The sequence below is a fragment of the Trachemys scripta genome, chromosome 4 (assembly GCF_013100865.1).
Source record: "Trachemys scripta elegans isolate TJP31775 chromosome 4, CAS_Tse_1.0, whole genome shotgun sequence".
In the NCBI taxonomy this organism is placed as follows: domain Eukaryota; kingdom Metazoa; phylum Chordata; order Testudines; family Emydidae; genus Trachemys; species Trachemys scripta.
In genome coordinates, this window is record NC_048301.1 from 87,320,795 (window position 1) to 87,344,816 (window position 24,022).

Below are 24,022 nucleotides of genomic sequence, written 5' to 3' on the forward strand. Positions count from 1 at the left end.
AACAGATCAATGATGTATCTCTGAAGCCTACGGCCACATCTCCCCTTCCCACCAGCCTTTCCCCATTCCTGTCAAACAACTGGTTTCCTCCCTTTGATTCCCAAAATACAAAACTTACTACAGGCTGGCTAGCCAGCAGAAAAGCTATGCCACAAGTAAGCACGGTTCTGTATATTGGCACACCATCTGCAACACGTGCTAGTTTCTGTGCTTCGAGGCTATTCTTTTTCTATAGACACGTGAGTCCCCAGATGGACAGCTTAATATGAATGGGAAAGACGAATGCATAAGAGGGTGAAAGATCTAATTCAGTAATGCAATAAAGCATGTCCCTAACTTAAAGCACATGAATAGTCCCAATGACTTCAATAACACTGCTCATACTCTTAAAGTTAAGCATATGCTCAAGTGCCTTGATGAATGGAGGCACAAATGAGTAAAAAAGAGAGATAATTTTCAAGCTCTAGAGGCTACTTCCAGCAAAGGAGAGTAGAGTATGTATGAACAACTACTTTCAAAATATTTGACACTGTCTCCTACTTAAGTTTATAGAGAGCTGTTTTGCGTGCCATACTTTCCAAAGGAAAAGGCTATGGTGTGTCAGCATATGAGCAAGTTTACTAGAACTTATTCATAAATATTCTACAGCTACATCAGGATAAAAAAATCAAATGAGGCCAGAGTGCAAGCATTTCAGACCTATGAAACAGTCATGACCATTCACTAGACTTTTACATGAATTAATGCAATAGGAAACTCAGGCAAAGGTTCTTCAGTTCCAGACAAAACTGAAATGGAGTCTGAGGACTGCTACACTGTAGAACCTGAGTCCTCTTCTCTCTACTCACTCTATATACTTCATCATTCCAGCCCCTCCACCGCCATGGAACATTAGGAGAAAACCTGGTTAGGGGATAGAATTGTTTTCTTATCAGCTTCGAAGTGCATTGAAGACATTTCTTTTTAAAGTTTTTTTTTAAAAATCTGTTTGGACTGTTTAGATGTCATATAATTAATGTAGCCTTGCACTTACGGAAACTTGGCTTTGCTGCTTGGGATGTTTTTAGCCAAGGATATGTGCTTGCTTCTCTACCAGGGAAGGAATGAATTGTTGTTTATTACTGAGCAAAGTGGCAAATCCTATTCATAGTGTAGTGCTGACAGAGAAAGTATTTTCCCAGTTTGCCATTCTTTTTTCTCTTTCCCTTGAGGTGCTTGTTCTCTCTCCATAAATGGATCCAAATCGGCAGAGTCTGTTTCAAGCAAAATAAAGAAGTTGGAAAGAGGTAGTTACAGCATGGCTTCTCTTGTTGCAGAAGGGGCATACTTAGTTAGGGGCTAGATTCATAAAAGGATTTGGGAATTCTAACTGCCTAATTTAGGTACCTAATTTAGGTACCTAAATTCCAGAATCAGGCCCACTGAGAATCACAAAACCCCCACACAGCTGCCCTCAAACCCTGTAGGTGCCTAAACATGCTCAGTACTTAAAATTTTGCTGTAAAAGTTGCCCTAGGCACCCATGTTTCTGCCTCCAAGCATGCAGCCAGGTGTCTAGATGCCTGCGCCCTAGCAAGATGTACAAACCAAAGGAAGATGGGCATTCCTCCACCAAAGTGTGCTGAGACATTGTCTATCAGATAGGGCACCTACAGATGAAAATGGGAAGAGGAAGGAACTGCCTCATAACTTCTAGATAGGGTCAGGGGTAAAAGTAACTTAAAGGATTTACCGGTATGCCGGAATCCTGAGCAGGGGGCGTGGCCTCAACCAGAAGAGACGTGGCCTCAACCGGAAGAGGTGGGGCCTTTAAATACCCGGTCCCTTTAAATCAAGATTTAAAGGCCCAGGGGCTCCGGCTGCGGCTGGGAGCCCCGGGCCCTTTAAATCACCCCCGGAACTACCATCTGCAGAGGCAGCTGGGAGCCCTGGGACTCAGGGGCGATTTAAAGGGCCCGGGCTCCGGCCGCTGCGACCGCAGCGGAGCTCCAGGCCCTTTAAATCACCATCGGAGCCCTGCCGCCGCTACTCCGGGGCTCCGGCAGCCAGGCTTGGGCAACAATTTAAAGGGCCCAGGGTTCTCCGCAGTGGCCAGAGCCCAGGGCCCTTTAAATCACCGCCAGAGCCCTACCGCTGCTACCCCGGGGCTCCAGCAGCGGGGCTCGGGCGGTGCTTTAAAGGGCCTGGGGCTCCCCACAATGACAGGAGCCCCGGGCCCTTTAAATCACTGCCGGAGCCCTGCCACTGCTACCCCAGGGCGTTCACCTCTGGATAGGGTACTCCCCTGGGTTGTGGGAGACCCCCAGTTCAAATCCCCTCTCAAGTTAAGGGAGAGCAGGGATTTGAATAAGGAGCTGCTATCGCTCAGCTGAGGACCCTACCTACTAAACTATAGGATATTCTGTTGGTGGGGTTCCCTCAGTCTCCCTTGTTGAAGCTTTTCCACTGTGGATAAATAAAAAATTCATCAAAGCAGGAAGGCTGGATCCTGCAGGGGCCCCCACCTCCGAGATGACTGCTCTAACCAGCAGGTTACAGAGTCATTCTCATGTTACTCTTTCTCTCTGAACCAATGCTGAAACTGTTGCACTGTAGATAAATAGTGAAAGAATCATTGGACCAAAGGGAGAGAATCCAACTTTGGGAAGGGAGAGGACTCCTGATTCAAGGACGGAGGCACTGAACAGGGGTTGGGACCGGGAGGCCAGTGGGTAAGGACAAAAGAAATTGGACCCCAGGAAGTGAGTGATATAATTACTGCAGGACTATGAGGGTGAGTTATTGGGGAGTCCTGTGACACATGATAATCTGGGATAGGGTGATGGAGAGCTGCCCGTGGTCATGCTTGGGAGGCAGCTACCTTGTTAGTCACCTAGAGCACCTGGCAGAAAGAGGGAATTCGTAGTGGTAGGCCCTGCACAAACCTATAGTTAAAGACAGTGCATGCCCCAAAGAGCTTACACTCTAAATAGACATGGCAGAAAGGCAACATTATTTACCTCTATTTTACAGGTGTGACACTGAGGCTCAGAGATTGGCCTGAGTGCCAGTCCAGTTTATTAACCACAAGACCATCCCTCTTCTAGAAGGCCTACAAGAGCTCATTTTGAAAGGGCATGGAATGGTACATTAAAGCAGTTTTATTTTGCTGGACTTTTTTTGTCAGGTCTTTTGAATGCATCAGTCCTTAGTTTCTGGGCATCCCAAAGACCACATATGGTTTCTTGAGTAGCTCTAGGCAGACATACCAGTTAGGTGGTATTACTAATTCAGTTATCAAATCTGGGCACATACGACAATAAATATTTCTGGTCATTCTTGTGAATATTGGAATTTGTTCACTGACAGCTGCAGTAACAATTCTCTGGTCAAAAATATCTTCCTGATAAGCTATTAAATATTTATATTGCAGTAGGAATTAGAGGTCAACTAGATAAGAGCCTGTGTGCTAGGTTCTGTAAATACATGAAATAAATGAAAGTCCATGTGACAATTACCTTAAAAGCTATGATATAACTGGTGGAGAAGATAAATAAGTGAGTCGAGAAGGGATGCAGGGGAGACAGAATAATAAAAGTAATAGGATGTGTGCATTTCTTATTAGAAAATTGATGTAATCCCAATCTGATATTTTTTCATTTACTTTTTATGTAAAGCTTGTCCTTTAAGCAAAAGACTCTCAATATCCAAACTTTTCTCTGTTACAAAGAAAAAGGCAGAGATAAAAAAGAGATGACAAAGGCAGTGCCAGGATTCAAGACCCAGGTTAAAGGAAAGAAATGTATGCAAGATATATTTCCTTGAGTATTTACTTACAGGATAAAAATGTGAAATGAAAGGGGGAAATGAGGGTGATTTTCTTAAGAGGGAGAAATCAAAAGAGAAGAATGAACAAGCAAGAAAGATCCTTTCCAATGCCAAAAAAGGAGTTTATAATTCTTCTTGGCTTTAAAAAGACTTACCGGTAAATATTTCAAGGGTCTATCTGAAAAGGGATCACATTAAAATTGATTACTTAGACTGTAAGATCTTGGGGCAGGGACTGCTGTTTTTTGTTCTGTGTTTGTACAGCGCCTAGCACAATGGAGTCCTAATCCATGGTTAGGGCTCCTAGGCGCTACCACAATGCAAGCAGTAAATGAGCCACAGGAGGAACTATTAATAATATTCACCAATATATTGGTGTCACAGCCAGGACATGGACAGTCAGACCCAGGAGTCAGACCAAGGGTCGGAGCTGGTGTCAGGAGTCTGAGAACAAGTCAAGAGGTAGGTCCATCACTGTAGCTGGCAGGGCATTCCACTCTGGTGCTCAGATATTTCCTGGAACTCCTGGGTATAAACAGGATGCCCAAACCAATCGGGGCCACAAGGAAAGCTGTCAGTCTGACCTTCTAAGGCAGTGGTAGGCAAACTTTTTGGGCCAAGGGCCACATCTGGGTGGGGAAATTGTATGGAGGGCCGGGGCAGGGGGTTGGGGTGTGGGGTGTGGGAGGGGATGTGGGGTGCAGGAAGGGGCTCAGGGCAAGGGGTTGGGGTGCAAGAGGGGTGCAGGGTGTATGAGGGGGCTCAGGACAGGGGGTTGGGGTGCAAGAGGGGTGCAGACTACAGGATGGGGCTCAGGGCGGGAGTGCAGGAGGGGTGCAGACTGTGGGAGGGGGGCTCAGGGCAGGGGTGCAGAAGGGGTGCGGACTGCGGGAGGGGGCTCAGGGCAGGGGTTGGGGTGCAGCAGGGAGCTGAGGGCAGGGGGTTGGGGTGCAGGAGGGGTACAGGGTGTACAAGGGGGCTCAGGGCAGGGAGTTGGGGTGCAGGAGGGGTGCGAGGTGCAGGCAGGGGGCTTAGGGCAGGGAGTTGGGGGGCGGGGGGCGGGCGGGGTTTGGGCTCCAGCCCGGCGCCGCTTACCTAAAGCAGCTCTGGGATGGCACCAGGGCCAGGGCAGGCTCCCTGCCTGCCTGCCCTGTCCAGGAAGTGCTGCAGACCCTGGGCGAGGGGGGGCGGAGCGTTCTGCATGCACTGCCCTTGCCGCGCCTCCAGGTACCTCCCCTGAAGGTCCCATTGGCTGCGGTTCCCCGTTCCCGGACAATGGGCGCTGTGGGGGGCGGTGCCTGGAGGGGCCGCAGGGACAATGTGCACATTTTCAAAGGAGTGGCCTCAAGTTTTTCAGACCTATCATTCGAGGCCACTTCTGGAAATGCTTTTGGAAGGCCAAAGATACTGCCCCAGAGAATCCAGACCAGTTTTTACAGACTTCTGTTCATAGTAAAGGAATAGAGATTTCAGTAAGTGTTGTTGCAGTGAAGACATGACCATTACATCTGATCTACTATTGAATAGAGCTGGTTGTTAAATGAGGGCGTGGGAATGTCCACAGAAATTTCTGCTTTTCATCAAACAAACACTTTGGGGTTTGACTGAAAAGTTTTTTTTTTTTTTATGAAATGTCAACTTATTTTTGAGTCTGATATTGTGAGAATTTCCTTCTGACTTTCTTGAAACATCTCTATAACTTGATATAAACTTTATAACTAAATTCCTTGACTGTGTATTCTTCCTTACTATTTATTCTCTATAAAGATTGCTAGGGCTTTTATAATCTCAGTGTCTCCAGTTCACTGATAACAAATGTGAGCAAAACAAGCTACCATGCAGACTAAAAGCTATTATTATCTCAGTGTCTCTGTGATGCAAATTGTCCAACCTTTTCAATAGGTTATGGATTGCTGTGATGAAAAATGAAAAGATTGCTCTTTTTAAAAAAAAAAAAAAAAAAAAATCCTCACACCAAATTTCTAATAGGGATGGTTTGACTCTGTCCAGGAGTATTCTGTTAAGAATTTTTGTGCCAAATTGGAACAAAATATTGGTTTAGGTTTCCAAAGGTATGGCCAGTTGTATTAATTTGTAATAAGTACAGACAGAATAGCTAGGTAAAGGAAGGCCCTGCCTTTGCACTTGCTAGCTTTGACTAGGGCATTAATTCTATCATCCTCTGTCATCAGACTACTAGCTTTGGAGATTGGAAGCTCTCAATCCCCTTCTACCTGTTGCTCAACTAATGTGCCTCCTTCCTGATCAGGAAGCATCACTTCTGGGAGGACAGAGGGAACAACTCCTTCTCCATGCTGATGTAATCAGTAGGGGTTCTTTGCTAGCACACCCAGCATGGGTACCAGTTGTGATATTGTCACTTGTCTATTAGGAAATGAACTGAATTTCATATTTAGAAAAAAGAATGCTACAAACTAGATATTTAAAATTTTGAATTAAAAAGGGGAAAGAATGGGCTAGACCCCAGTATGAAAAATCCCACTGGAGGGGGGTGTAATGATGCGGGGTGGCCTCCACAAAGGCTAGAGGAACCACTCTTTGAACCCAGGTGGGTGGAGCCAGGCCATGCTTGCTCCTCCCACTAGAAGTCAGGAAGTGGGACAGGAAGGATAAAGGGCAGGTCCTGGAGCTCAGTTGGGCTCCAGCCGCTGGAGGAAACATGCCTTCTGCCTGCTCCCAAGCCTGGACACCAAAGGGGAGATCCACCAAACTGACAGAGTGGGTGGAATCTTTCAGAGACTAAGACACTGAGGAGTCGCTAGGACTGCCATTAGCTACCGACCCTGAGGAGCTGGAGGACACCTCACGGATCCAGGTACACCCTGAGGGGAGGAAGTGGCCCAGCGGCAGCCGACCTCAATCTGGCTGCATCGCTGCCTAAAACGCGGTCAGTGTGTTGTGGCTGGATTCCCCGCTGACCCAGTGGCAGAACACTCCACCACTGTTAGGGCCCTGAGTTGGGGCCCGGTGGAGTCGGGTGGGCCTGGGTTTCCCTAGTCCCCCACCCGAGGTGGCAGCCTCCTCTCTCTAGGCCAAGAGGCCTGTGTTTGTCGGCCGTCCGCCGGAGCTAGGATCCCCGACCCCTTTCTACTCTCTCCTGATTACAGGCCAGAGCTGTAGACTATTTGCTGCTCCACCCTGCATGAGGGCCTGGGCTCAGGGACTCATTTGCTGTTCAGCTCTGATTGCAGTCCAGAGCCATAGACTGTTCAGTGCTCTGCTAATTCCCTGACTGTGGGCGACACCCACTGACATAGAGAGGCGAAGTGGCATCCCACTGAACCAGAGTAGGAGGGACCACCAGAAACACACTTCAGGAGGCAATGGGAAGGAAATCTCCTTGAGGGAGGTCATTCTCTGCTGGGTTTTCCCTCTAGGGAATGGGCAGGGATACAGATCCTGAGAGCCACTGGATGTTGGGGCCGTATGCAGAGAGGCCCTGTGCCTCCTCACTGGCCTGGGCTCCCCTGCATTGTCGGGGCTTCCCATACTTGTCCTAGATCTTCTACCACCCTGCCCCTTTCCTTCCCTAAAAACAAATTCACAGCAAGAAGGAGCTCTGCTGAAAGTTTAATGCACCCCCAGGCATGAGCAGTTTCAGAAGATTCCCTATTTATTTATGGTGGGTTGGAGATAAAGGACCAGTCAGCTGTCCCATCTCTTCCTCCCCTTTCATACTAAGTTTGGAGTAGGGGTTAACAGCATGAAGGCAGCTGCTCTCCTGCCACACAAGTTAGGGAGTCCTTCCATACATAAATAAGAACATAAGAAGGCCATACTGGATCAGACCTGTGATCCATCTAACCCAGTATCCTGTCTTCCAACAGTAGCCAGTGCCAGATGCTTCAGAGGGAATGAACAGGGCAATTATGAAGTCAGTCATCCCCTGTTGTCGAGTCCCAGCTTCTGATAGCCGGCATATTAATTAGAATAAACTGATGTTTAAAATTCTCTCTGCTGTGCAAACAGTCAAAGAATGTAATGTATTGCCCACAAGTCTTCTGAATTCCAACAAAAGTACAAACTGTGGGTAGTTCTGACCTAACACAAAACATGAGCTCTTGGTTGCTATGGTAAATACTCCTTTACAAACAAAGTAAGTGCAGTAGTTAACAAAACCCCCATGTGTATAAATAAAACCAGCTGTGCATTAAAACAGGACATCCTTTCCTCCTATTTTGCCTATAAGTACAGTAGCCTATAGGGGAAAATATACTGTGATTCACAAGCAATTTCGTTCATTAATTAAAATCTCCATTGAAAAGTCTTCATTATGATGAGAAAAATTGCAGATTCTAACTATTATGTTTTCCAGCTGGTCCCAGTCATGCTAATGGAAGTTGCAAAAATAAATAAAAGATCTTGTCTTGAAATTAAAGGAGCAAAGGACCAGTTGCCTCTGAGCAGCTACATTGCTGCTGTTCTGTTATAGGATGGCTTTCACTTTCATATACTCTAATGTCTCTTTCATTTTCACAGGAGACATTACTAAGGAGAGCTATAACTAGGGTGACCTGGAAAGCGCTAAGCGCCGCCAACCAGCTGTTAGGCGGTGGGAAGCGCTGGAGGAGGGAGGAACAGGGACATGGCGTGCTGAGGGAAGGAGGGAGAAGGAGGCAAGGAGGGAGGAGCTTGGCTGCAATTTTTCCCCATGGATGCGCCAACCCCGGACCACCCATGGGGTCAGCGCCTCCCTGTCCTGCTCGCCTCCTTACCCGAATATTAGGACAAAGGGCGTCCTGATTGTACATTGATTGGGATGCAGGACAAAGGGTTAAATATCGGGACAGTCCCAATTTTATTGGGACATCTGGTCACTCTAGGTATAACTAGAAGTCGTATCAGGATATTTGAACTCTGAAAACACGGGAGTGTTTTGATAGTTCTTTAAGCCAGTCCCTTGTCCCTTCTCAGTTTACAGGAATATCAGGATCCATGTCACACTGTCACTCAGATAAAATAATCTATGTTTAGGTTTAAGTGTGTTCCATTACAGGCTGCACCCAGGAGCATCAGCTAGTGTTTCTCCATTTGTATATGGGATATTGTTAGATCCATCAAATACATAAGCAATTTCTGTATCTTCTCCTATTGCTGTCCAGGAAAAGTAAATCTCCAAGAACAACGAAGCAGGAATAGTCTTGCTTGATGTTTGTCAGATTATATCCTAGAATAGGCATATGCTTGTGCAGTAGTGCTATAAATAATGCTGAAATCAATAAAACTCTTTTCTTTCCTAATGACATATGCTAGACTGATTTGCAGCAGATATTATTTGTGATCTTTATAAAATAAGTACCTGGGGAGAGTAAGCAGGTTAATTTCCACTCTAGTGCAACATGTGCGTACTTCTTGTTAACTTTTGCGAAACAGGGAGGGGTACCTTAGTACCCAAACTACTGAAAGGAATTGGTGGGGCTGAAGAAATATGCATGTTCAGAAGAGAAAATGCAAGATGGAGTTTTCTTCCAACTGGAAAATATTGTGTAATAAAAATGGTAAATTCAATATATTGCCAATAAGATTACAGAAGTAAATCAGATCCCAGCAGCTCTTTCTCCTGGATAAAGGCCAGGAAAATTTAAAAAAAAAATAAACTATGCTGACTGTTTGTCATGCAGGTTACTCTTTAACAACCTTAACCTGCAACCCTTATTCATGCAATAGTTCCATAGGATTCATGTGAATAAAGATTCCATATCTCTGTTGGAGTGGCAAGGAGTTGGCTGTTGCTGGTGTCAGGACATGGGGACCAAGCATAATGAATGGACTGCTGGGGACCAGGGCTGTGTACTGTTGATCACATGCCTACCCACCAGCTGCCTGTGATAGAATGGCATAGCAGCCAACTATGCAAACTGAAGTGCACAGGTTCTAGCAGAAGGTGGTGAGGACATAGCAAACTCTTGTGATGTCCCTGCTTTTCTAGATCACTACTTAAAGAAACTGTATAGACTTAAGCAACAAGGAGTCTTGGGGCACCTTAAAGACTAACAAATTTATTAGAGCATAAGCTTTCGTGGGCTATGACCCACTTCTTCAGATGTATGGAGTGAAAATTATAGTAGGCAGGCATAAATATACAGCACAAGAAAAGATGGGCGTTGCCTTACCAAGTCGGGGGGTCAATGATTCAATCAGGGTGGATGTGTCCCATTCCCAACAGTTGCCAAGAAGGTGTGAATGTCAACAGAGTAAAATTACTTTTTGTAGAGCTAACGATGCCAATTCCATCAGAGTGGATGGCCCATACTCAACAGTTGATGGGAGATTACTTCTTGTGGTGACCCAGCCATTCCCAGTCTTTATTCAGGCCTAATTTGATGGTGTCAAGTTTGCAAATGAATTCCAGCTCTGCAGTTTCTTGTTAAAGTCTGGTTAAAATACTCTCCGACTCGTTTTTGAATGTTATATTTCTTGACGTCTGCTTTGTGTCCATTTATTCTTTTGCATAGAGACTGTCCGGTTTGACCAATGTACATGGCAGAGGGGCATTGCTGGCACATGATGGCATATATCACATTAGTGGATGTGCAAGTGAACGAGTCCCTTATGATGTGGCTGATGTGGTTAGGTCCTGTGATGATGTCACTTGAGTAGATATGTGGACAGAGCTGGCAACGGGGTTTGTTGCAGGGGATGGTTCCTGGGTTGGTGTTTCTGTTGTGTGGTTGCTGGTGAGTATTTGCCTCAGGTTGGGGGGCTGTCTGTAAGCAAGGACTGGTCTGCCTCCCAAGGTTTGTGAGAGCGAGGGATCATCTTCCAGGATAGGTTGTAGATCCTTGATGAGGATGCTGGAGAGGCTTTAAGTGGGAGCTGTAGGTGATGGCCAGTGGCATTCTGTTACTTTCTTTATTGGACCTGTCCTGTAGTAGGTGACTTCTGGGTACCCGTCTGGCTCTCTCAATCTGTTTCTTCACTTCCCTAGGTGGATATTGTGGTTTTAAGAATGCTTGACAGCTTCACTTAGCACACTGCCATGGAATGGAAAGTGCAGTATGGGGCCTGTTTCCTACACACAACTATCATCTACCAAGCCCACTTTTGTTGGCTACAGAGCTAAGAGCACTTCTTTCAGTGTGGCTGGTGCTGCTCTCACATAGCAAATGTGAGGGTGAGATTGGCACATCTGAAAAAGTGCCTGGGCATGACCCCCATCAGAGACGCACAGACCCTTTTGCTGTTAATCTCTCTACCTCACATGATCCAGTGCATTGTCTCTTGCCATAGAACAGTAGATTCCATTGTGAACTATTTCATGTTATGTCTATGAGTTAATGGAATGAAAGGATGCATATCAAGTAGTGTCGGAACATTTGCTTAACCCCAGATGTGTTAGCCAGATAAAAGGATTGCATTCAAACACAAACAGAAAGCGCTGTTAAAGTGGAGGAAACATGAGTGGCTTCCTTGTTTGATGATGTCATGCCAGTGAGGGAGTCCTTTTCTTCTTCTTCTTTTAAACTTAACAAAGAAATGGAAATAGCTACAGCCAGAAAGAATGCAGTTACAGCAAGGCTCCTGAACTGTACACACGTCACACACAGCATCAACATTCCTAACATAATACATTGCATTTATAAAAACCAAATGCAGCCCTGGCAAAACAGTCACAGATTGAAATCAATGGGAATTATGCCCACTTACACCAGGGCCAAATTTGGCCCATTAAATTCAAAGTGCATTTAAAAAAAACCCTAATTAATCCTCAATAGCTAATAAGTACATAATAATTATTAAATTATCCTCATCCTACAAACGGGACTGAGGGGATTTGTCCAAAAGTCACACTGAACCCATAGAGCCCAACAATCTATGCATTTCTGTTTGCAGTGCTGTGCTCAGACTGGCACTCGCCTGATAACACTGGGGTTCTTAGAGGGGTTCACTCAGACTAACTCAAGAGCAAATAGTTTTATAGTGGTAAATGCACTGGTTATAGAGCAGTAACCAGGTTAGATACTGACCATAAAATGAATAATGATTCTGGTGTATAAAATGTTTTCAGACTTGCACTTGGCCTGATCAAATAAGCTAATTTAAAAACTAGATTTTTTTAAAATGACCATGAAGTATCCAGGTACGTTTCACACCTGCACTCTCTGAATGGCTTGCCAACCTTCTCCATCCTTCTCTTAAGTGCACTGAATGGAGGCCGTTTGTTACTAAATATACTGCCTGTAGCTAAGTGTGAGCACCACCACAATATCAGTCAAGGGGAGCATTTTTATGTCATATTTCGTGCATTTGACAGTGTACATTTGTACAGACTTTAAAGCATTTTATTGCTGGCCCAAGTAAAGTACAACAAATCCACTGACAAGTTACACAAGGCCCTGGTATTTCTGAACTATCCCAGTGCTGGAGCATCCAAGTGTGCCTTGGGATCCAATAAAACTTTCAGGAGAGGATTAGAGACGTTTTCTGTAACAGCACAGAAGGTATAACTGACAGCAATTTTTCAAAATTGGTAATTCCCAAAGGGGAATGTGGAATAATTCTTTGCCAGTAAATTAATACAATGAGATTTCTCCACCAAATGTATTGCACTTGATCTGTGCTAATTTGCAGGTGCCACTAGCTTACCTGTCTTCTCCCATTCAGACTTACAGGGCTATATTTTATATTTTTCTTCTTTGAGCAAGTTGGGAGCAGGTGCTTTGTCTGGCTGACACATAGGGTTATATTTAGCCTGGATTCTGCCAGCTTCTTCAGGTATAACCCAGGGCCATGAGCTTTTGGCATAGATAGAGGTGATGCAGTGCTAGCACAAGGTTCCCACAGTCCCCTTTATATTGTGAGACCTGGAGTTCATCCAGGCAGCCCCATCAGTGTGCAGTGCTAGCTGGAGAGAGGGGGAAGGACTCAGATGACTGGAGGAGACACTGGTTCAACACAGGCAGCCTCCGGTGGTGAGGTTCTGTGGATCCCCAGCTATATTTTAAACTTGCTGTCTCACCTGGTGAAGCCCCTGGTGAGGGATGATGGTGTAAATGACACCTGCCCTCTCGTAGGACCTAATCCTGCTTCATTTCACTTTATACATGTGACTAGCCACACAGTTCAATGGGACTACTCATGTGGCTAAAGTTAAGCAGGTATATAAATCTTTACAGGAATAGGGCCTTCAGCCTTAACTCCCCTAATGTACAGATGAGGAATGGGAACAAAATGAAGATTCCCTTGGACTTGCACTGTTTCCTGCATCCCACCAGATGAAATTAGTGATAAACCGTTTTTGATACTAAGGTATTTGTTATGATAGTTAAAATAGGATCCTCCAATAATACAAAATGTTAAGCAGTTTCTCGTGTCTATCCACTAGTGACTAGCCAGGGGCCATCAATTTCATTTTACTTTTGACATGGCTAGTTTGAGTTCTAACTCCAGTAGTGAAAGACTTTTTGCATTAACCACATATTCCCTTTCCACCTGGAGTCTACTGCTTTTGCTTTGCATGATATTTGTTGGCTTGGGAAACTATGACTTAGTTTTCAAAGCACATTCAATGACAGCTGATCCTGGTTTTCTGTTTTAACTTTTCATGCTCAATCTCTTTGATTTTTTTTTTAATTGTCATGCCAGATTTTTGTGTCCTGAGAAAAAATAAAACTATTCCTTTTATGCACTTATAAACATAAAAACACTTTACTGGGATTTCCGTTTGTTCCCAGCTGAGAAGGTGAACATTTGTATCTAGATTTCTAAAATGTTCTTAGAAAAACAAGGAGATGGTCAGGTGTAAAAATGTAGCTAGTACAGACAGACTGCAAAATTGGACTGGGAAGTCCAAAGCACATTGTTTTGGGGAAATTAATGTGGTTTTGAAATAACTTTAATTTTGCTATTCCACAAAACAGGTTTTACTTTAAAAAAAAATACTCTGTAAGCATTTTTAACAGAGCTGTTTCATGTGGAAATGAGTAAGAGTGATTACACCACAGACAGGCAGCAGGAATACAGCCAATCCAATGGCAGACTGGCAGAGACATCCCTGTATTGGGAAACATGCTCAGCTCCTGCGGCAGATTCCTAGCAGAATCTGAACCCCCATGAAAAATGAAAACACCTCTCAGGTAAATACTAACCTTTCTCTTAGCACTTGGAATGTCTACTGACTGAATTTGAAATTGGAAACACAGGTACATGCTGTTGAATGCAAACAGCAAAAGTACTTGGATAGGAGCTATTGGCTACATACATGGGGAAAAATACAGGCAACATGATCTAGTGACTAGATGTGTTAATATAATACTCAGTAGCTTACAACAGTAAATATAAGAGAGAAGCCTGAAACAAAACTCTTCATTCAAACACTTCTGAATGATGCGTTTCAAATCCAGATCCAAATATTGCAGCCAGAGCTGGCCTTCAGTAAAAATGCACATAAGGCAAAGTCCCTGCCATGAATTGCTTAGAATCTTTAAAAGGACCTTGTAGAATCTCGTTATAGCTGGGAACTCTGAGTCAGGACTACTGTGTTTCATTCCAGGCCTTGCTACTGGTTTGTTGTGTGGTCCTGGGCAAGTTACTATATGTCTCTGGTTAGAAATCTGTATAATGGGTATGAAACTACCTAGTTACATCACAGAGGTGTGGAGAGGTATACTTTTCACGTTTATAAACTGCTTTAACATATGTATATCAAAGGTGCGGTATACATTCAGAATGACATTAGTACATTTTGTATACTATAAAGTACATATATTTTTTTTCTATCCTAACAACTGACGTCTGACTCTCTCCTTCATCCTAGCCTCTTTGTACTGCTCTGGCAGCTCCAAAGGCACCAGAAATATCCATCATATTTCTCCACATGAAGCTTTTCCCAATGTGTGGGAATCCCCAGCTGGCGCACTTTAGAGCAGTTCCTAAAGAGTCTTCCACAAGCGACAGTCTTATGCTACAAACCCACTTGTCTCCAACAAACACGGCACTTATCTTCAAAGAGGAAAGTACTTCACCCAATTGGAACAGAATTCCAAGTTGTGGAAGGAGATGCCCAGGCAATCTGCTGCTTTTATTCACTAATACATTACATTCCCAACTTATTTACGGCTGTGACATCAGGCCACAAAAAAGGTGTTGTTTGATAACTAGTAAAACAAGCTGATAAAATTATGTATCCAGCTGTAGGGTTTCACCTGCAATAAGTTATAGATCCAGATGTTTTACATTTGAAGAAGGATAAAGATTAAATTTTGAGTCAGTAGGAAAACATCAGGACACAAGCATAAAGGGAGACTTATATCCGGTAGTTTAGTTCCCAAATTAGATTTCATTTAACATTATTATCATTAGAGTGGGTTAAATAACACAAAAAGTGATTCATGCATATTTCCCAAGTAAATGTGCTGCATTCACTGTTTTTAATGGGATTGTATTGCTAATTGTTTGAGAGTGTTTGAATGATGGAACATGTTCATGAATCCCAGGGCTTTGCAGCAGAACTAATTATTCATCAGAAAATGTTTAGCAGAAGTACTATTTATTTCTATGATCCTTTCATCCAACAGCCTGTAATCCAGCTGACCAATCATACATCATTAATCATGAGTGCTGAATAGCAAATAGTCAAAGAGAACAGTTTGTGAGCATCACATAGACTGGCATTTGTTCACATGAACTCTTTGGCTAACATTCATGAATAACAAATACATTTCCAGAAATTGGTATTGATTCCCAGCTTATTCACAGGGTTAGTTCCAAGATGAGTCACAAAACATGACAGCATTCATCAAATGTATTTGCAATGAATTATTAGACCAGCTCTAGTTAGAATCCAGTGGAAAATGTTCTCTGGAGTCTAAGGACTTTCAAAAGTGCTCAGAATTGACCTAACTTTGCTCCTGTTGAAGTCAGTGTCCATTGAGTAAACTGTCACTGATTTCAATGGGATCAGAGTTAGGCCAACATAGAGTGCTTTGGAAAATCCAGCCCCTAAAATCTATTTATTTTAATCCACTAGTTTTTCACTAAGAAACTTATTAGTCTCTGTTTATGTAGAACCTTTGCAAAGGGAGTGTTTTGAGCTTGTGTTCACTTCTCTAGAACTGCAGCAGTAAACACACAAACACTGTTCCCAGATGTGTGCTCACATTCTTGCCATTTCAAAAAACAAGAAAGTAAAGAAAAAGGCTGATTCCATTTAGAATACAGTGAAGGAAAAACATAGTGTTTGCCAAATGGAAACAGAGACAAATAGGGAGATTTTTCAAAGGCACAAATAACATTGAGATACTTGATTACCAAAGAGAAACTGCTGAGCTCCAGTTCATTTGCAAATTTGACACCATCAGATCAGGATTAAACAAAGACTGTGAATGGCTATCCAGCTACAGAAGCAGTTTCTCCTCCCTTGGTGTTCACACCTCAACTGCTAGCAGAGCACCTCACCCTCCCTGATTGAACTAACCTTGTTATCTCCATACTGATTTATACTGCCTCTGGAAATTTCCATTACTTGCATCTGAAGAACTGAGGTTCTTACCCACGAAAACTTATGCTCCCAATACTTCTGTTAGTCTTAAAGGTGCCACAGGACTCTCTGTTAGATTCAGACTAACACGGCTATCCCTCTGATACTTGATTACCACTGAGTCAATGAGCATTAGACACTTAACTGCTGTTTATGTATCTAGAAATCTCCCCCAAAGCCACTAGGGACAGTAAATGGGACTTGTGCTCCAAAGTCAGTAATGGTATGTCAACACTGCAGTGTAAGCCCAGGCTCAGGCTCAAGCCCAACCTCCCTCCCCCTTTCCATCTACACACAGAGCTATCTGATTCAGGCCAGCAAACCCTCGGGACCCAGACCCTAGGACCTGGCAAGTCTAAGCCCAAGTTCCACTGGGACTTGGGTCCACAGTGCACTCCCATTTTGCAGTGTGGACACAGTTTGGGCCCAGGTCCCTCTGACTCAAGTGCCGATGCTCCACCAACACTATCCTCAGTCCAATGGGCCAATGTTCCTATCATTTCTATCCCAACACTAGCCAATCAATTCACAGGAAATGGAAACAACCTCTTGGTTCTCGTACAGCTATTTGATGTTTAACCTTCCATTCTATTCTGACTGCTGAGCTGCAAACAGAGTGAACCATCTCCTGCGTTAGCTATGGCCACCAACGGGAAGAAGTCCTTTGCCAAACATGTTGCTACCTGGTCATGGCACCATAGTCAGATTCTGGTAAATCTCTGGTGGGAGGTGAGCAAGATGTTTGACTTCAGTAAAAGTACCAGAAATGAACATGTGTACTAAGAAATAACAGATACGCTGACAGTGTTGGGGATTCACAGGCTGGTGAGCAGTGCAAGGAGCAGATGAAGTGGCTCAAGAGCAACCACTGGAAAGCCAGGGATGAGAACTGCATTTCTGGGAAACCCCACCCCCACCCATCATCTTGCCTCTTTTACAAGAACTTTGATTGGGTGGTGGGTACTGTGCCAAGCACTGAGCCCCCAACTGTTCACAATAGCCTGGTCAGCCGGGATGGTCACCTTCTGACAGCCAAATCTAGTGTAGTACTAGAGGGGAAACAACACGCACCAGATCAGGCTAGCAAAGTCCTCAGGGAGGATTTGCTGCTGGAGCAGCTGCAGCACATTGTGGGTCCATAGTCAGAGGAATTGTGTGATTACCCCCCAGAGGAGCAGCCAGCCATAGAGCTTGCAGAAGAGGCAGAAGTAGCCCCAGTGCCTGGTAAGTGCTTGGCTCCATGTTTTTTGTTGTTGTTAATATATGGGAAGGATTTCTGGTTTATGATCCAATACAATTTTTTTATAAGGCATGGGTAGCAGGATGTATCTGCTAATGGCAGAATGCATGCCAACACCTTGGCATCACCCCACCACCACCATTACCAAAATAGATAACAGGAAGCACAAACAATGGTTAAGCAAGCATTTAATATTAAACTTTTACTAGACACTTGCACATTCATCCAAAGATGTGATGGGGTGTTGAAAGTAAGAACTGTATATTGCCTTCCCTTTTAGTTCACCACATTGCACAAATTGGCTATGTCACAGCATAAAGAGCTGCTTGTAAACAGTAAACTGTAGAGGGAAGGGGAAATGTAGTGCATGGGTGACTAAATCAATGTCTGAAATGAGACAGGGGGATTGTATGCAGTCCAGACATATGCCGGAGAAGGGGGTCTAAATGTGCAGTTCTTTGAGAGTCTATTTATTGTGTGTGTGTGTGTTTTCATATAGTCCATAAGTAGATGTAGTCAGAGCAGGCTGTACTGTAAGCCATAGGGAGTCAGTAATCTATGTGGATGCTAATGCAGCATCCTGCTGATTTCCCTCATGAATTTTGACCCAGTCACAGGTGCTGATACCTGCAAACATTTGCTGAAGTAGGAACACCAGACAGGTAGTCACATTTCACGGACGGGACACCAGCCTACTCCACTTGTTGCTCCGACGCCATAAGCGTGAATACCTCTGTGATATGCATGGCTTTAGCTTGGAATAGAATGTCCCTTTGCCATTCAGGAACCTCATAGATTATGTCCTCCACAATGTGGAATGCCTGAAAGGACTGAGAAACCTTAGGTAGTAAACCATGGCAACCTTCCATTCCAATGGTCTCCAACTTTTAAACATTTGTAAATTTCATCTTATCATTGTGGGTGCACTTTTTCACTCTTCTCAACCCAGTTGTGTCTTCTAGGAACTGAAGTGTTCCTAAGACTACTGAAGTGGAGTTTTACAAAGTATCATTTTTGGTCTTGAGATTCCACAGGCTCTTTTCTATGAGGATATACCAAACCTTTGTTGAAGCAGAGACAATAATGTACTGTTTGTCTGTTTTCAGGCCCTTTCACCTCTGCAGCCCAGTTACACTGCAGCAGAAGTTTGATTTCAAACTGTCATGGAGTGGTCAAAGAGGAAGTGTTTCCCTGATGAACTTACGGTGGACATCCTGGACAGGGCCAACAAGCAGGTACAATACCAAAGTGAAAAGGATTCACAGCAAGTGGAAATAACCTAATCCTAAATTTTCCTATAAACCTTGTTCATTCCCATTGCTTTTCATAACATCCAATCACCTTTCTTTCAATTTCATTTCTAGTTTGTGTGTATCGATTGGAGCAGGGACCTTGTCTTCATCTGTACCTTTAAAACACCTAGCACACGGTTGGTGCTATACAAATAATAACCAGTAACTGTGAGCTTAGCCTGCAGGCTGTGTACAGTTGAATGTTTTTGAGGGTGCAAAGGGTTCATATGCAGTTTTACCAATCTGCCCATTGCACCCAATTTGGAAAAGTCCACAAAGACTTAAGCAAATCATGTTAAATACCAGTACCTAAGTCATGCTGTTATAGGTAAAAGCAGTAAATTGTAGCAGAGGGCATGAATTCCCAATCAATATTCTACACAAACCTCTGGGGTAGCAGAATAACTTAGTGTTAGGACTGTTGAATGAAAGCACTGTATGTGCAGTCATTAAACTGTGAAATGGTCAAACATGTGCATGAAAATAAATATAGAACTGGCTGTAAATACTATTTCTTCACCTGCTTCTAAACCACGCATCGTATAGAATTTTATGAGAATGTTTGTTAAAGCGAGAGATTTATTTACAAGGAAATATTGGTATATTTCAGTTGTAACCATATGTTTGGTTTTATACTATTCAGTTACATAATGTATCTAGTTTTAAACGTAATGCACTCTAAAAACACCAAGAAATAAAATCCCAGAATGAATGTCCTTGGCTACAAAATGGACAGTTTCTAATCTTTTAAAGACAGAACTGGAAATTTAAGTAAATTTTACTCTGGAAGCTTTTTAATTTTCTTTATTTGCTGTATTGGGGAGTGGTCTGGAAGACAGGAGGTTCAAATTGCAAAGTCAATAAGGTCCTAGGATATTTGTCACTGTCTATCTTCTCACCGTTATAATGCAATTGATTTCATTTGCCACGGCATTGTGGCATTATGGAGTCTATAAATCCATTCAGATGATGGGAACACATCCTAGGCTGACCTGGGGAAGTACATATGAAAAGGAAAATACTGTGGACACTGTCAGGTTATAGCAAACATGACAAAGAAAATTCAATGTACCTGATTAGAGTAAATGCTTAGGTACTCATTCTAGGTTCAAAGCCAGGGACACTTAAGTGATTAGTGAAAAAACTGTAGGGTGACTGGCTAATCAATTAAAATTGTGTTATAACCTAATTTTTCCGGATATTTTCAGCTCAGGGCCCTTCCACCTACCACATCCACATAGGGGAGCAGGTGGCTTACTAAACAGGAAAGGCAACAACAAATTTGAGGATTATATTGAATGAAAGCTGTCAGGGCTGCAGAGGGACAAATGGACCTAAAAAAAATGCTCATGTGGGCTGCAGGCTTCAGAGAGTTGGAATTTATGTGGTGGTGTCAAGACATTTCAGTTACATCAAATCAAGGCACTTGGCAATTTATAAGGAGTAAAAGTGTACCAAAGAATTTTTTTATTTATTCTTCAGTACCTCCTGCATGAAATGAAAAAAGGCAGAGATGTTAAAAGCACTTTCTTTTTAAATTCTCTTAGCATCAGTTTCTTAAATATGCTGGGCCAAATTTGGCTCTTGCTCATGCCTGTGTAAATCCAGAGTTAACTCACTGAAGTCAGTGGTATTACTCTGATTTCTCTCAGTGTAAAAAAGAGGACAATTTGGCCATCAGACTTCTTAGATCTTTCACAGTGTTTCTGTTCAAATTTCTTTCCAGCCTCTTCTCGGGCAGAACATGTCAAATTTTAAAATGTGTTGTTTCCTCCCAACCCCGGCCAAAAAAAAACCCCTCTTGTTTTGCTCCTATCAGTTTCCAGGCAAGGAGACAATGATACTACATGCAGCCAGTGAAATGTATTTCTGCAGCACTTGCAAACTTGGTGCACAGTTTGCTAGTGGGGGAAAAAAAACCAAGATGAGCATTATAACTTCAATTTGTTTCCTTGGGGAGGTAAATAGGACTAATTGCAAGAATCATGTGCCCCCAGTATATATCATTATCCCTTAAGAAGGAACATTCTATAGACAGTTCACTGACAAACTGTGGGTAATCATTGGCATACTGGTTTTGACTGGAAAACACTTATTTTACATAAATTAAATATGGATATAAAATAATATGAAATCTATTCAAAACTATGGCACATATAAAAAATCATCCATTTATGGGCTAGCTCCATTGGGGCGTCATAGGCTATGCTGGCAAAGTTTCTGCTGCAGTGTCACATAGGAGTAGGAATCAGTGAATATGGACATGGCCAGACCTAGTGAAATATTATGTATAATGTGCTAAGTACTGCTCTACCCTTCACTGTTTGGGACAGTCAAGCATGTAACCCTATAATTAAATTAATTTCTACATAATACTTGCAGGTTATCTTTAACTTGTCAGATGTTTCCAATCCATGGTATGAATCCCAGAGCAGAATTTGCAGCCTAATGGCTTCATAAAATCCTGAGGCCAAATTCCACTAGACTCAGTGGAGTTACACCAGGGTTAATTTGGCAGATAGTAGAGAATTTGCCTATCAGAAATGTTTGGTATTCAAAAATTCAAAAAACAACTTCAGGTAATAAAATGAGCCCCTACAAAAGTCACCTTTGTACAGCAGAATGACTTCTGCAAAGAATGTTTCCAAAATGTTTCAACATTCTAATGAAAAGGTGCAAGAAAATGTCTATCTCATTAAGATTAAGGATGGGATTTTCAAAAGTGCCTAAGTGAGATGGACACCTAAATCCCACTGAAAGTCAAAGGACATTGGGTGCCTAACTCACCTAGTGCTTTTAAAAATCTCACCTGAGTGTTTACATTCTCTGCAAAGCTGCGGATGGCATATCACTACTGGTGGTGTATATGAATGTGCCTGTGCAAATACTTCTAAATTTATCTTGCTGACCATTAAATAATTAAAGTTCAGAATGAAACTGTCTCTAGCTCTAGTAACTGAATTGTACATTGCAGCCCATAATATTATTATTGTGTATTACTTTGGTATGCAATATGTGCTAAGGGCTGTGCAGACAAATAGGAGGACACGGTCTCTGCCTCAAAGAATTTAGTCTGAAACTAAAAACAGTACTTAACTGGCTGGGAGTTCATTAGATCTGGCAATACTTTCTCCATCCTATTTTATAAGGTAGCTGATAACAATCTCCTATGTGGAGCAAAGCAAATAGTGGATTTTACAGTTTGGGGGCCAAAGGAGAAATCAGTTCAATTTGAACTGAAACTATTTTTTGTTGTTGTTGGTTTTTCTCACCAAAATAAAAAACAACTAAAATAATTTCAAGTCAAACAAAATAAATAAATTATAAATAAATAAATTAATGGAGATATCCCATCTCCTAGAACTGGAAGGGACCTTGAAAGGTCATCGAGTCCAGCCCCCTGCCTTCACTAGCAGGACCAAGTACTGATTTTGCCCCAGATCCCTAAGTGGCCCCCTCAAGGATTGAACTCACAACCCTGGGTTTAGCAGGCCAATGCTCAAACCACTGAGCTATCCCTCCCCCCCGGGAAACATTGAAATGTTTTGTTCAATCCGAAACACTTTTTTCTTGTTTTGTTTTGTTTGTTTCATTTTAGGTTGTTTTTCAGGTGTTTTCACCCTTTTTTAATTAGCTAAATTTCAAAATGAAACACTGTTTCAAAATGAAAAGTTAAAATGTTTGCTTTCAGAAATGTCTAAATGAAAGGTTTTCATGTTTGCAGGAAAAAAAAATCAGGTTGATGGGTTTGGTGGATTTGTTTTTTTGCCGAAACTATTAGCTAAATTCAGTTTGAATCCGCAAATAATTTTGGTGCCCCCAAATATGCATTTACTATTTGCCAAAAAAAATAATAATCCTGCTCTAATCCTATAGCCATTTATGAGACACCAGCCAGTCATGTGTAATTGTCAGTAACAGGATCCTTTAGTTCTTATTTGCTCTGGCACCCTCTGCATGCAGAAAGCAGTTCTGAGTATTTTAAGTATAGTAGGGATACAACTCTGTTCACATTGGAAAAGAAGTATTATCATGTAGTATAGTATCATGTAACAGTGGCAGACTGCTGGCACAGGTTATAAATAGCTTGTCAAAATAATGCTAGACCTGTACTGTTAATGTGACAGTGAAATATTTAGGTAAGGAGATTCAGAATGATTTAGATGTAGCTTGTGAATTGCTCTAATTTATATTGACTTTGACACAATATTGTGCTTGTATAAAATGATCTTTAGAAATATGATCTTCTCCTTACTCGTGTTAGTATTTTGTCAATAGGTCTGATGCATGTACCATTTTGTAAAATATTGACAATGCTCTTATTTAATGTAATCCAGTGCTCTTTATGACATAAGTTTTAGCTTCATGGAAGAGAAGGTAAAATAATAGCACTTTCTTCCAGGTTCTTTGCTGTTAGCACCGGAAAGACTTAATATTAAAGAGAGAAGATAAATGCAGAAACTCAGGCCAGAAATTGTTGGAAACCAAAACTGGTGGGGAATAAAAACTTATGTTGCGAATGCCCCTCTAACCTGCTGCTATTTGGGGCATTCAGCATGGAACCCTACAATAAGAAAACATACACACCTACTCGCTGGTTCCTTTAAAACAAGTTGTCTTTATATATAGCTGTATAACAGTTCATGGCAGAATAGCAGCCAGTAGTCAGAAAAAAAACGTCAAGCTTTCCCCATTTTTCTCTTATTTAAAATTCCTAAGTTCACTAAAGGTTTTAGGTCCCTAAAGCCTGTAGGGCCTTTAGGACCTTACAGCATGCATCTGTTCTCAAAAGACTGATTGTTTACACCCAAGACCTTTTGATGCTGCAAGGGCGTCTCTGTCAGGTTGCCATGACCTTGGGAGAACTCAGCCATTGCAAATAGCAACATTCTTTTTTCTCATTGGAGCCAAATACTGAAATGAATCTCTGCTTTAAATAAAAGTAACAGGAGCCCAATTCCATCCTCAGACAAGTATAACTCCCATCAACTTCAGTGGCAGTTGTACCACTGTCTTAATGCAAAACTGGGCATCGATTTCGATGGTATTACAGTAAACTCCTCACTTAAGGTTGTAGTTATGTTCCTGAAAAATGCAACTTTAAGTGAAACAATGTTAAACGAATCCAATTTTCCCATAAGATTTAATGTAAATGCAGGGGGTTAGGTTCCAAGGAAATTTTTT

At 42.6% G+C, this 24,022-nt stretch overlaps 1 long non-coding RNA gene across 1 annotated transcript in view; it reads right to left on the reverse strand.

The window, feature by feature from the left end:
* Positions 1–1,054: 1,054 nt before the first annotated feature.
* LOC117877079 overlaps positions 1,055–24,022 on the reverse strand; it is a 49,065-nt gene continuing 26,097 nt past the window's right edge. The window contains exon 3 of the long non-coding RNA XR_004645603.1: positions 1,055–1,253. This is a non-coding gene — a long non-coding RNA (uncharacterized LOC117877079). The remainder of the gene's footprint in view (positions 1,254–24,022) is intronic.